The sequence below is a fragment of the Notamacropus eugenii genome, chromosome 4 (assembly GCF_028372415.1).
Source record: "Notamacropus eugenii isolate mMacEug1 chromosome 4, mMacEug1.pri_v2, whole genome shotgun sequence".
Classification (NCBI taxonomy): domain Eukaryota; kingdom Metazoa; phylum Chordata; class Mammalia; order Diprotodontia; family Macropodidae; genus Notamacropus; species Notamacropus eugenii.
The window spans coordinates 321,017,696-321,031,547 of NC_092875.1; the positions used below are offsets into that span (position 1 = coordinate 321,017,696).

General features: G+C 37.5%; 1 protein-coding gene and 1 pseudogene across 7 annotated transcripts in view; one reads left to right on the forward strand and one right to left on the reverse strand.

Moving 5' to 3' along the window:
• ERBIN (erbb2 interacting protein) overlaps positions 1-13,852 on the forward strand; it is a 179,477-nt gene that overhangs the window by 19,445 nt on the left and 146,180 nt on the right. The gene's annotated exons all lie outside the window — the stretch shown is intronic.
• LOC140502543 (zinc finger CCHC domain-containing protein 9-like) lies at positions 8,409-8,953 on the reverse strand (annotated as a pseudogene).

Below are 13,852 nucleotides of genomic sequence, written 5' to 3' on the forward strand. Positions count from 1 at the left end.
TTAGGAACCATTCTTTAGATCTTTTTATACTTCAATGTAGTGCTTATACACAAGTGCTTATCTGTTATCTTTCATTTTCTGTCTGACTGGCCCACCATTTTTTCTGGTCATATATTTCTCATTTTTTAATGCTGCTTTGTGTGTGCAAATCATTGTCAGTTATATGTTGGAGGTTTTTTATGTCTGCCATATACCTTATTATTACCTTTTGGTGACATGCAGTCTTGTTTCCTTGGAGACTAGTATGTAATGATCTGGAGACTTACATCATCGTTGAAAGAATATTCACCTTAAAAAATGGGATTTTGTTTTAGGGAGAAGCTTATTAGCACTGAAGGTGCTGATCATTTCCCCAAAATGCAATAAAAGCCATTTTTCCTCTTATTCAGTTCTAGTTCTAGTTTGTTAATCCATCTTCAGTGCCTCTCCCAAAACATATGTGTTGATGGACCAATATTATGCATTCTTTGCCCAAGTGGATATCATAGATTGACTAATAGACATGTCACCTCGATTTGGTTTTTACTCTGTGGATAGGTGGGCCAAAATCTTGGTTTCTTCTTTAAAAATGGACTAGAACTCTTAAGTTCTTTCTAGTTCTTCTATATGTCTGTAAATGATTATGAACCTCATTTAATAGGCTCCTGCAGTATTCTGAGGGCTTGATGTAGTCATTTAAATATTACTTTTAAACAGGTACATCTAGAAGACTTCATTAGATAGCTAAATTCTCTTCCATTTGTATTCTTTATTGGATATCCTCTATTAGGATGACAGATATGCTTTGACATTAGTAATCAAAAGAGAAGCTCATTTAACAGGGTTTTCTGTTCTTTATATCAAATAATTTTTTAAATTATTACCCATTTCTGAAGTTATCTGTGAATGGCCCTTAGTAGGTACTGTGGATACACTTATATAAACAAATAATTTCTTGCCCTCAAGCACGTTATATTCTACTGGGAAAGTATAACATATATAAAATGGCAGTTTTAGGGGAGAGAACACTAACAATTGACCAAAGCAGAAAAGGTTTCAGACGAGTCTTGAAGAAAGCTAAGATTGTTTTTCTTTAATATATTTTTCTCAAATTACATACCCAAATAATTTTTTAACATTTAAAAAAAAAGTTTTGAATTCCAAATTCTGTCCTTCCCTTCCCGAGATGGTAAGTAATCTGATATAGGTTATACATGTGCAATCATGTAAAACATTTCCATATTAGTCATTTTGTACAAGAAGGCTCAAAAGGAAAAGAAAGAAATTGAATAGTGGCATGCTTCCATCTATATTCAAACAATACCATATAGTATATATAGTATAGGAGGCTAGGGATTCTTAAAGAAGATTGTACTCTTAGGGAGTACATCTGGTTTATGAGGTAGCAAGTATGAAGGCACAAAGGCTAGAAATAGGATGTTGAGACCTCAGAGGGCATTTAGTCCAGTCCCTTCATTTTACAAATGAGAAAAGAGACTCTGAAATGGTTAAATGACTTGACCCTTCCTACTTCTTCTTTTCACTGATGGGGGGAGGGTACTAAGTGGTGCAGAAAGGTTTTGGGACCCAAATTCTTTCACTCTAGAGTCAACACACTTTCAACTGCCCCATTGGAAACAGCTAAAAGGACTATTTTGGCTAAAATCCAGAACATATGAAAAGTATGAAAGAATTCTGGAGAGGTAAATTTTGGAGGGACATAAATGACAGGCAGAGATGTAGGTATTTTACCTTAAACTACTGAAAATTCTTAATCCAGCAAGTGATGTGGTCAGATCTGTGGTTTAGAAATATCAATTTGCCAGCTTCGTGGAGAATTGCTTGGAGGGGAAGAGAGACTGGAACAGTTAGGATGCTGTGTCTAGGAGCAAGATGTGATGAGGGTAGGTTAGTTGATGGCAGTGTGAGTGGGGAGAAGAGGATGGATGGTAAATACATTGTGGATGAAGAATTAATGTAACCTAGAAAATGATTGAATTTGGAATGAGAGGGGAAGAATTGAAGATGACTCTAAGATTGTGAACCTGGGTGACTGGAAAAATAGTGAATAGAACATTATTGAATGAAATGTTTTTGTTGATTTTGTATTTTATTTTTCACCATTTACATGTAAAAGCAACTTTTCACATTCATTTTTAAAACCTAGAGTTCCAATTTCTCTTCCTTGTTCCCCGTACCTCCCCTCATTGTGAAGGCAAGCAATTTGATATGGGTTATACATCTGTAGTCATGCAAAAAAAATTTCCATAATAGTTATGTTGTGAAAGAAAACAGATTAAAGACAAATTCAAGAAAAATAAAGTAAAAAAAAGTATGCTTTTTATCTGTGTTCAGATATCATCAGTTCTTTCTCTGGGGATAAATAGCATTTTTCATCGTAAGTCCTTCAGAGTTGTCTCAGATCATTGTATTGCTGAGAATAATTAAGCCATTCATAGCTGATCATTTTATAGTATTGCTGTTACTTTGTACACAGTATATGAAATAATGAAATTTGGACGAGAGAGTTGTTTTTTGGGGGTGGGGAAGAATAGATTTCATTGCATTTAAGACATTGAATTTGAATTGTTGATAAGACATGTAGTGAGCAACTTGTTAGCAATATGGAACTGGGCTTAGGGAGTGTGTGGGGGAGGGGGGTGGGGGGGTGGAGAAGAGAGACCTGAGATTTTGTGGTTATCTAGGAACTAGATGCCTCATTATTGGTCTTAGAGTCAGGAAAACCTGAGTTCAAATGTGGCCTCAGAAACTTAGTAGCTGTGTGATCCTGGGCAAGTCACTGAACCCTGTTTGCCCCTCATCTGTAAAATGAGCTAGAGAACGAATGGCAAATCACTCTGGGATCTTAGGCAAGAAAACCCTTGGACCACAACATTAATGCTTAGGAGATTAGAGGTAGATGATTGATTCAGCCAGAGAAACTGAGAAATCTTTTAGTAGAATTGGAGACTAGGCTATTTTGTGGAAGCCCTGAGAGAAGAGTGTGGTTGTCAGTATTAAAAGCTGTTTTAAATTCTAAGAAGTTGAGGACTGAATCTCAGTGAACTTTTTTGATCATTGGATTTGGCAATTAAGATATGTTTTGTAACCTTGAAAAGAGTTGATTCTATTGTTTGGTGGGGTGGGAAAGTTCAAATGTTGAGGGTGACAAAGTGAACAAGAAGTGAGAGTGTAAGAAAACCATTTAGAGGATTGTTTTTTTAGGAACTGGAGTGGAAATTCATTTTGTTGTGGTCAAAGATTTTGTTTTCTTGCTCCGCATATTTCACTTCACTCTGCATTCATTCATGTCTTCCCATGCTTCTATGAAGTCTTCATGTTCCTTCATTATTTCTTACATTATATTCCATTGATTACCTTCTTTTACCACTATTTATCACCTTTCCCTAATTGATGCATACCTAATTTTGTATTAAATTCTTTATTACCCAAAAAGTGATGAATGAATATTTTGAAATATATAGGAACCTTATTTTTATGCTTTTGACTTCCTTGGGGTATGTGTCTTAAAGTAGGATCTTTGAGTATAGACATTTTAGTTAAAAAAATTTTTTTTAAAGCATAATTCCAAATTGTTTTCTAAAATAATTGACCAGTTCACACCTCCACTAACAATATATTATTGTAGCCTCTTCAACCCTGGTCATTTCCATTTTTTTGTCATCTTTACCAACTTGCTAGGTGATATTTCAGAGTTGCTTTTGTTGTATTTTTCTTATTAGTGATTTGGACCAATTTCATTTAGTTGTTAAGTAATAGTTCCTTTTTTTTTTTTTTATTTAACTTTTAACATTTATTTTCACAAAATTTGGGGTTACAAATTTTTTCCCTTTTTATCCCCTCCCCCCCCAAACCGCAGCATTCTAATTGCCCCTGTGACCAATCTGCTCTCTCTTCTATCTTCCCTCTCTGCCCTTGTCTCCGTCTTCTCTTTTGTCCTGTAGGGCCAGATAGCTTTCTTGACCCCTTAACCTGTATTTCTTATTTCCTAGTGGTAAGAACATTACAGTTGATCCTAACACTTTGAGTTCCAACTTCTTTAGCTCCCTCCCTCTCCACCCCTTCTCTTTGGAAGACAAGCAATTCAATATAGGCCAAATCTGTGTAGTTTTGCAAATGATTTCCATACTAGTTGTGTTGTATAGGACTAACTATATTTCCCTCCATCCTATCCTGTCCCCCATTACTTCTATTCTCTTATGATCCTTTCCCTCCCCATGAGTGTCGACCTCGGATTGCATTCTCCTCCCCATGCCCTCCCCTCTATCCTCCCCCCCACCCTGCTTGTGCCCTTGTCCCCCACTCTCCTGTATTGTGAGATAGGTTTTCCTATCAAAATGAGTGTGCATTTTATTCTTTCCTTTAGTGGAATGTGATGAGAGTAGACCTCATGTTTTTCTCTCGCCTCCCCTCTTTATCCCTCCACTAATAAGTCTTTTGCTTGCCTCTTTTATGAGAGATAATTTGCCCCATTCCATTTCTCCCTTTCTCCTCCCAATATTTCTCTCTCACTGCTTGATTTCATTTTTTTTTTTAAGATATGATCCCATCCTCTTCAATTCACTCTGTGCACTCTGTCTCTATGTATGTGTGCGTGTGTGCATGTGTGTGTGTGTACTCCCACCCAGTACCCAGATACTGAAATGTTTCAAGAGTTACAAATATTGTCTTTCCATATAGGAATGTAAACAGTTCAACTTTAGTAAGTCCCTTATGACTTCTCTTTGCTGTTCACCTTTTCATGGTTCTCTTCATTCTTGTGTTAGAAAGTCAAATTTTCTTTTCAGCTCTGGTCTTTTCATCAAGAAAATTTGAAAATCCTCTATTTCATTGAAAGACCATTTTTTCTCCTGAAGTATTATACTCAGTTTTGCTGGGTAGGTGATTCTTGGTTTTTGTCCTAGTTCCTTTGACTTCTGGACTATCCTATTCCATTCCCTTCGATCCCTTAATGTAGAGGGTGCTAGATCTTGTGTTATCCTGATTGTATTTCCACAATACTTGATTTGTTTCTTTCTAGTTGCTTGCAATATTTTCTTTCACCTGGGAATTCTGGAATTTGGCCACAATGTTCCTAGGAGTTTCTCTTTTTGGATCTCTTTCATGCGGTGTTCTGCGGATTCCTTGAATATTTATTTTGCCCTCTGGTTCTAGAATCTCAGGGCAGTTTTCCTTGATAATTTCATGGAAGATGATGTCTAGGCTCTTCTTTTGATCATGGTTTTCAGGTAGTCCCAGAATTTTTACATTGTCTCTCCTGATTCTATTTTCCAGGTCAGTTGTTTTTCCAATAAGATATTTCACGTTATCTTCCATTTTTCGAATCTTCTCGCTATGTTCTGTGATATCTGTCTTTCTCACAAAGTCCTTAGCGTCCATCTGTGCCATTCTAGTTTTGAAAGAACTATTTTCTTCAGTGAGCTTTTGAATCTTCTTTTCCATTTGGCTAATTCTGCTTTTGAAAGCATTCTTCTCCTCATTGGCTTTTTGAACCTCTTTTGCCAATTGAGTTAGGCTAGTTTTCAAGGTGTTAATTTCTTCAACATTTTTTAGGTTCTCCTTTAGCAGGGAGCTGATCTGCTTTTCATGCTTCTCTTTCATCCCTCTCATTTCTCTTCCCAGTTTTTCCTCCACCTCTCTAACTTGATTTTCAAAATTCTTTTTGAGCTCTTCCGTGGCCTGAGCCCATTGGGTGGGCTGGGACACAGAATCCTTGATTTCTGTGTCTTTGCCTGATGGTAAGCATTGTTCTTCCTCATCAGAAAGGAAGGGAGGAAATGTCTGTTCTCCAAGAAAGTAGCCTTCAATAGTTTTATTTCTTTTCCCTTTTCTGGGCATTCTCCCCAGGCAGTGACTTGACCTCTGAATATTCTCCTCACTCCCACCTTGCCTCCTGGTCCTCCCAGCCAGCGTTTGGGGACTGAGATTCAAATGCTGCTTCCCGCCTTAGGGCTTTTGGCGGGGGCAGGGCTGCTATTCAGTGTGAGAATTAAGTTCAGGTGGTCAGGCCGAGGCAGGGACGCCTCTCAGGCTCAGTTCCCTCAGGGGGTTTATGTACAGACCTTCCACAATGGATCCAGGCTCCCGTCCGCTTGGGGCACCCCTGTCTGCAGCCGCCTCTCAGCTTCTATCTCCCGGGGCGGGGAGGCCGAGCCATGGGGGCACCCCACTCCCCTCTCGACCCGCCAAAGAGACTCTCTCACTGACCCCCGTCACCTGTGGGTGGAGGGGCTTGTGCCGCCGCTGGAGATCCCGTCCCTGAAGCCTGCTCGGATCTGTACCTCTCGGAGCCGCGGCCGCCGCAGGTCTGGGCTGGGCTCCGCATCTGCAGCGCGACCGACCTTTTGCGAGAGGTTTGCAGGTCCCTCTGTGGGTGGAGGGACCTGCGTGGCCACTGGAGATCCCGTCCCTGTAGCCCGCTTGGATCTTTTCCTCACGGTGTCGTGGCCGCTGCAGGGATGCCCTCTGCTCCCAGTCTCGGTGCCCAGTCCGCAGCGCGAAGGACCCCCCGCGAGAGGTTTGCAGGTCTCTCCGGAACAGAAATCTCCCTCGCTCCAATATTCTGTGGCCTCTGGGTGCAGAATTCACCATGAGTTGGTCCCCTCTAGCCGTTCTGTGGGTTGTGGGTCTGGAGCTATGTGTATGTACGTCTTTCTACTCCGCCATCTTGGCTCCTCCCCCGTAATAGTTCTTTTTTGAACAGTGTATTTGTAATGTTTGATCATTTACACATCAGGAAATGATTCTTGATCTTTTGTATTTGTGCTAGTTGTCTAGATGTCTTAGATCTTTCCTTTTTATCCTTAACTACATTAATTTTGTTCTTGTTAAAGCTTTTCAATGTCATGTAATCAAAATTTTACCTTTTATGATCTCATATAAAAATTATTTCTCTAGTCATAGGCTGTGAAAAGTATCTCTTCTCATTTTCTTCCAATTTTTTAATGATGTGATCATTTATATTCAGGTCTCATATTTGTTTTGAGTTTATTGTGATACGTAGTAGTGTTTGACCTAAACCTGATTTCTGCCTGCTTTCTAGTTTTTTTTTCAGCACATTCCAAATAGAGAACTCTTCCCTAAGTAGTCTGTATCAACCAATTTATCAAACACTGGGTTATTTAATTTAATTGTTTCAGATTCATACTTACAGTAAATCTCATTTCCTATCTGAATGTTGCATTACTGATGTACTTTAAGTACTGCCAAGCAGTTTTGATTATTGCTTTATAATGTAAAGTCTAGAAGCACCATTTCCCCTTTTCTGCTTTTAAAAATTATTTTACTTGAGGTTATAGACTTTTTGGTGTTCCTTCAAATTAATTTATTTTTATTTTGTTAGCTCTATAAAGTAGCTTGGTATGCCACCATATGCCACTGTGTTAATGATTAAAGTATAAATTTTCAATTGTCATTTTTAAAAAGCAATTTGTAATTTTATTTATTGAGGTTTTGAATGTTTCTTTGTAGATTAACTCCCAGGTATTAATGTATATTGTAATTATTTTTAATAGTACTTCCCTGCTATTATAACTTATATATGACTTTTGTCACTTCTTTGCCCTTGTTTATTAATGCTATCTTATTTCTAGAACTATGCCAGATAACGGGGGGAGAAGGATCATTCTTGCTTTATGCCTGTTTTTATTTGGAGAGCTCATAGTGCTTTCTCATTGTAGACAGTGACTTGAGTTTTGTTTTTAGGTAGATTCTTTTTATTATATTAATAATGACCTCTCTATGACTCTACTATTTAAGCTTTTTTTTAAAAAGTATTTTAGTTGTACTTTATCATACAGGAGCCTTTTCTACATTTGTTGATATAATCGTGTTTTTGTGGGTTCCTTTTTTATTTGTAGGTGAGATCATTTTTATTAAATTCAAAAGGAGAATAAATTTCTAGGTGCTGGAAAATCTTGACCTTTTAAAATGCCATTATATTGAAATAAATTACATAAAGAAATGAAACTTTCAGAAGCACTCATCTTAATACATAGGTCTTGCTTTTTGAATTGTTCAAATTATTGCAACAAGATTGTTATCAATTAGTTTCATTTGTGCTTTGCAGGTCCTTTTAAGAACTACACCTTCCCAGAAATTCCAATTTCCGCATGTGGTGCTTGTATTTCATGGTTTCATGCTGTATTTCATGGTAGCATTAGAAAATGCATTTTGGCAGCATTCTGGTTGCTTGCAATACTGTACTTTAAGTTTTCTCTCAGAGTAGATGTTCAGTGGCTCTATCCTTATTTGTTCAGCCCAGTTCTAACCCTTTGAAGAAGTCCTAGTTTGGACTATATAACTCAGTATAAGGTGGTAACAAAAAAGATAGCTCTTCTATTAAAAAATGAACAATCCTGGCTACTAATATTAAGGGTTTTTATAGTTGGTTAGCAACCCAAATTTCTTTATAATCTACTCTCATCTCCCCATTCAAGAGATGGATCACTTGTGACTATTTTGTCTGAATTCTGATTTTTAGGGTATTCTTAAAATATGCACTCAAGCTACCAAATCTACAAAAATCACCTTTGGGATTATTGGGACAAAATCTAAATAGGTACTTCTCTTCACAAAAAGAACATTTTGTAAAAAAAAAAAATTCTCTGTGCCTGGATCTACTTTGTAAATGTAAATTCATTTGGTGATTTCATATTCATTGGACTCAAACTGATATTTCAAACTGAGGTTTCAGGGCCCATATTCTCACTCTCAAGGATAGCTGAGCAGTCTGTATTTCTGTGGCCTTGTTTTTTGCAGTGATAACAAACTTTTGATTTTTATTTATTTTTTGTCTTTTCAACCTTCTTTCTCAATGACTATCTTTTAAAAAAGCAGTTGCTATTCCTTTTCATGTTTCTGTCTAATCTGCTGCTGTTATCTTCCTGTTTTGAGCCACCAGTGAGTTCTGTTCTAGGTATTCCATGAACCCCTGCACATCTTGATTCAAATAAGAAGTTTATTCTTTTTAAGCAGAGCACCCTTAGGTGAAGAGAAGAAGGAAAGGGAGAGGGAGAGAAGGAGAGGAAGAGGCCTATTCACTGAAGAATGGGTGTTACCTCATTCAAAGTGAGAACCTCCCTTTCCCTTTCCTTCTCCCTCTACCCTCTCTCCTTTCCTGTCTCCCTTCTTCCCCCTCCCCTCTCCCAGACTTAGCCTAAAAGGGCCAGGGTCTCTTGTTGCATTCTGGGCCATCTCCAGTCAGATATCAGGCCACTGGACCCATATGGCTTTGGAGGAGAAAGTGAGGCTGGTGACCTTGCACAACCCTACCTCACTCAAATCCAAGTCCCTGATGTCATGGTCCTTTTTGAGAAAGGACAAACACAGCCTGTTTGGGAGGAGTAAAATGATTGTCTGGCTTTAAGTGAGACTCTGGTGAGATTAGATTTAGATTAGATTAGATCAGAGAACACAAGTTTGTAGTAGATTCAATCAGCATGACTTCTAGCACTGTTTAATAGCACATAGGAGAAAATGAATGAGACAGATAGGGAGCAATATAAAATCTGGGTTTGGTAAGGCATGGTTTGTGACAGAAGGGAAAAAGGGATTCAGGAGTAGAGAATTTATTCACTATGGAGTCCAGCTGGGATGGGGGAGGGAGAGTGCAAGTCCAACAGTGATGGTCTAGGAAAGAATTGAGGGAGTAATTGATTGGATAGAATGGAGAAAGATGGAATGCTAATAATCCCAAGGACATGGAAGTAGAACATTTGTGGGTGGATAGCAAGATCAAGGGTATAATGATCTCTGTGCAGAGCTGAAGGGTGGAGTGAGGCAGTAGGTCATGAGAATTGAGTATTTGAAGTAGCATCAATCTGTGTTTGAAGAGCCTTATTTTGAGAGTAGGAATTGGAGGTGAGGGGAAGAGAAAGAGAAAGAAGGATTTTCATATCTGTATTTATATCTATATCCATTCATCCATCCATCCATCCATCCATCCACACAGCTTGAGCTCCTTTGCTTTTTGAAGTATCCCATTCTTTTTGTTCCCCTAATTTCTGATGACTGCAAGGTAGTCCGAGGTTATTTAGGTCTTTTCTCTTGGCTGTTTGCAAAATTTCTTGTTACTTAAATTGTGGGTTTTAACTACTATGCTTTAGAATTTGAAATATGGGTTCTGTTTTTGTTTTGTTTTGCTGGTGGCAATCCTATCAGTATGATCAATCAGTACTTGGTTTGTATTCGGAAGTTCTGAACAATTTTCCTGTATTATTTCCTTCAATGTAGTATTTTCTCCCTTGTCATCATTGCCTTTAATGGCCCTTGCTTTGTCTTGTCTTTAATTCTTATATTTTTAATATTGTAGCGTTTTGTTTCTCCTCAGCCAAATTTCTTCCACATTTGTTTTATCTTTTTGTCTTCTGCTGCTTTAGAAAGAATGTCATTGTGTATTCCAAGATTTGTATTCTTTTATTGGGTTTTTTTTATGCAGGTTTTTTTTTTTTTGTTAGGAACAGATTTCTGACCTAATTTGATTTCTGACATTTTTTCCTACAGTTGTATTTCTCTTCTGGAATTTACTATTTAGTAATCTTTAAGCAGTACACTGAATTTTTTTCTTCATTGAAGATTTTTGGCTCCTTTTCCTTTGTGATATAGTATTTGTTTATAGTGTTCTGGTCCTCTTTCTAAGTTTTCCTCATCCTTCCTTTTGTCTTTTACCCTCTGTTTGATCTGCTTATGAGCTGGCTTATTACTAAAGCTTTGTTCCTTGGCCTTTTGGTTTTTCCTCCTCTCTTATATACCTACTTAGATTTTCTTTCTACTCTTTGGGCCCTTTGTCTTCAGGCTTCATAGATCCCCTATCAGGGTGTCCTTAGCCTACTTACTGGAGTGTAGAGTATCCCTACTTAGAACAAACTTGTAGGAAAGAATACTAAGTTCAGGACTTCTGTCCCTTCAGTCTCTTTTCCCTTTAGAAGTCAGAAGTTCTTTTTCTCTAGTATTCATTTATCCACTAAGCTACCTATTTCATATATGCCTACCTACATCTTTAGCTCCTTCACCTCACTGTCTTTCCTTCATGTGTATAGGCAGAATGACTATCTCCTGGGGCATTTTCACTGAGTCAGAGACCCTCTCTCTTATCCATTATATCCTGTTGCCTCTCTGAGGTAAAATATTATTCCTTAAAACATCACTATATAGATTCAATTCATGATATAGTTAATATATAACAGTTATTACGTTCAAAAGTTTCATAAATTTTTTATTTGTATTTTTAGTTTCCTATTTTTTTTACCTAGTAAGTTAATTTTACCCATTAAAAAACAATTTTTCTCTCAGTAGTAAAAATCATTCTTTTTCTTGTTGTAAATGCATACTTTGCACTTCCTTAGAATGGGTATCTTTCAGTTAGTCAAACCACATCCTGTAGTACCTTTTCACACTTCTTTTCCTAAACTTGAGAAAGAACATGAACCAAAGTCTAGAAAGTTTTTTTCTCTTTGACTCAAATTAATATCTATAAAATGTATTAATTTTCTAATTATTGTAGAGGCAGCATAAGTCTTCATGGGGTAGATTGAAAATACTTGCTCTCTTCTTAGGGGTACTCTGAAAATAAGTTATCCAATAATTAAAAATAAATAAATAAAAACATAATCACTCTCAAATTCTACTCCAAAGGGAAAATCGGGGCAAATTACTCATGATAAGAGGCAAGACATCAGTAAAGGTTAAGCTAGCATACTTGGAAGTACTTTTCTGAATAAAGAATTCTATGGACAAGTGGCCCACTTATGAGATGGATGATATACTATATTATGGCCTTTACCTATTCCCTGTACCATGGGTGACTGATTGATTCATCTCTAACCCATGGCAAGTCCAACGCTTGGACAGGATTGAAGGCATGTTATAATCTTACTTTCTTCTCTTTCCAGTGGAGCTGTCCCATTTAGCCCCAAATTTTATGTCCTCAAAGAGCATCTCTCATAAATTATATGGTTATAGGTCCCCCAGTATTGTTAAGGGAAGGGGTGATTCCTTAATTATCCAATAGAAATAGTTAACCACCTTTGAAGAAACACTTTGAAGCATTTACTTTAAAAGATATTTAGTTTAATATGAAATATTTTAAACAAGGTCATTATATTGGAAGTAAAATAATTCCTATCAGTGTTCCAAAAATCTAACTGAACCAGTGATAGAAGAAAACATGACATTCTAATTTATCATGTGAAATTACACAATTAAGTATAACTTTAGGCAGCATAAAATCACATTATCTTGCATGAAGATGCTTATTCAAGTTGCTGCAGATACTAAAGTACCCTTCAAAACTTTTTGGCTTCCTTAAGTTTGATATTGAGAGTATATCTAAAACACAAAGCAAAGTTAATGTCACAGACTAGTGTTTCAGAGGACATTGCTCCTTTTTGTGATCATTGAGATATCCCACAGAGTTTGTAGTATTATGCTCACTGGCATAAAGCAAGATGCATGGTGCATCAGATACTCATTTGAGTTGTTCCATGTCTGATGTCATTTCAGCATCAGCTTCATCTCCTGGGTTTGACATAGTTGACTTTGAGGAGGGGAGACTGCTTACTTTGGCAACAACTCCTCTGCAGGATCTGGAGGGAAGGATTAGACTTGGATAAGTGACTTCTAGGTATTGACCATGACAATGCCAGTTTTTATTATCTTGATATCTTGTGTCTAGCTGTCTTAGATTTAATTTTCTGTTCTATCCTGCATCATCATTTCTTCTGGAGTTTACCACTTAACTTTGAAGTTATGGGAAAACTATCCTAACTTATATGGGACCTAGCCCAGTCTGCCACACCTAACCTTATTCCCTAACCAGCACCTCTCCCATCCCCCCAATCCCTTCACTGTATGAATTCCTGATCTCATCAAAGCCACTGCTGGGTATGCTCACAGCAGTAGTTGTGTAGTGCCCTACTGTCTTCCAAATTACCTACCCACAGTCCCCTAGATTTCCCTGTGAATGAAGCAAACTACCCTTAGAGGGCAGACTCTGGCTTTGGCTCAATGACTGGTAAGATCCTTATTCCCCCATTTTCATTTTGGGTGGGACAGAATGACTCACTCAGGATGAATTAGTGTGGATGGGCTTGCAGCATATATGGGAGACCTTACTATATTCTTTCCCTTCAAATCTACTCTACTTTTGTTTAGGGCATCCTTCCAGTCACTCTGGTTTAGAACTTTGAGATGATCTTTAGGTTCTCAGTTTTCCTTACCCTACATATCCAACCAGTTTCCAGATCTTGTTTCTGCTTCCACAGCATTGATTGTTATCTTTTGCCTTCTCTCTACTTACACACAAGTCAGCACCTAAACTCAGGCCCTCATTACTTTACCAGAATAATAGCCTCCTAATTGGGTTTTTTTTTGTCTCTGTCTTCAACATCACTGCCAAAGTGATTTTCCTAAAGCATATATCTAATCATGGCACCCCTCCACTCAATAAATTTCGGTGCCTTCTTGTATAGAGATCCTGCAGTGATGATTATTTTTAAGAAGCATTTGACTTGGTAAACCAAAATATAGCTTCTAAAGTTCTCCTCTCACAAAATGTCTCCTATTCTATATTTATATCATACAAACATCCTTGATAAGGACAACTCCAGAGATAACTTGGTTTACTGATACTATTTACTAACATCAGCAAGATATTAAAAAAAGTGAGACATATGCTTGCCAGAAGTGTTTGTCACTTGTGAATGTAATGCACAGAGTCCAGAGTGAAGAGGAATGCCTTGTAAATGCTGAGCCCCACAGGTTTCCCAGTATGTGGACAACATTGTGTTGTGTCATTACCACAATTCATTTTAATTCAAGTGACCATTTATGAAGTGCATATTATATACCAGTC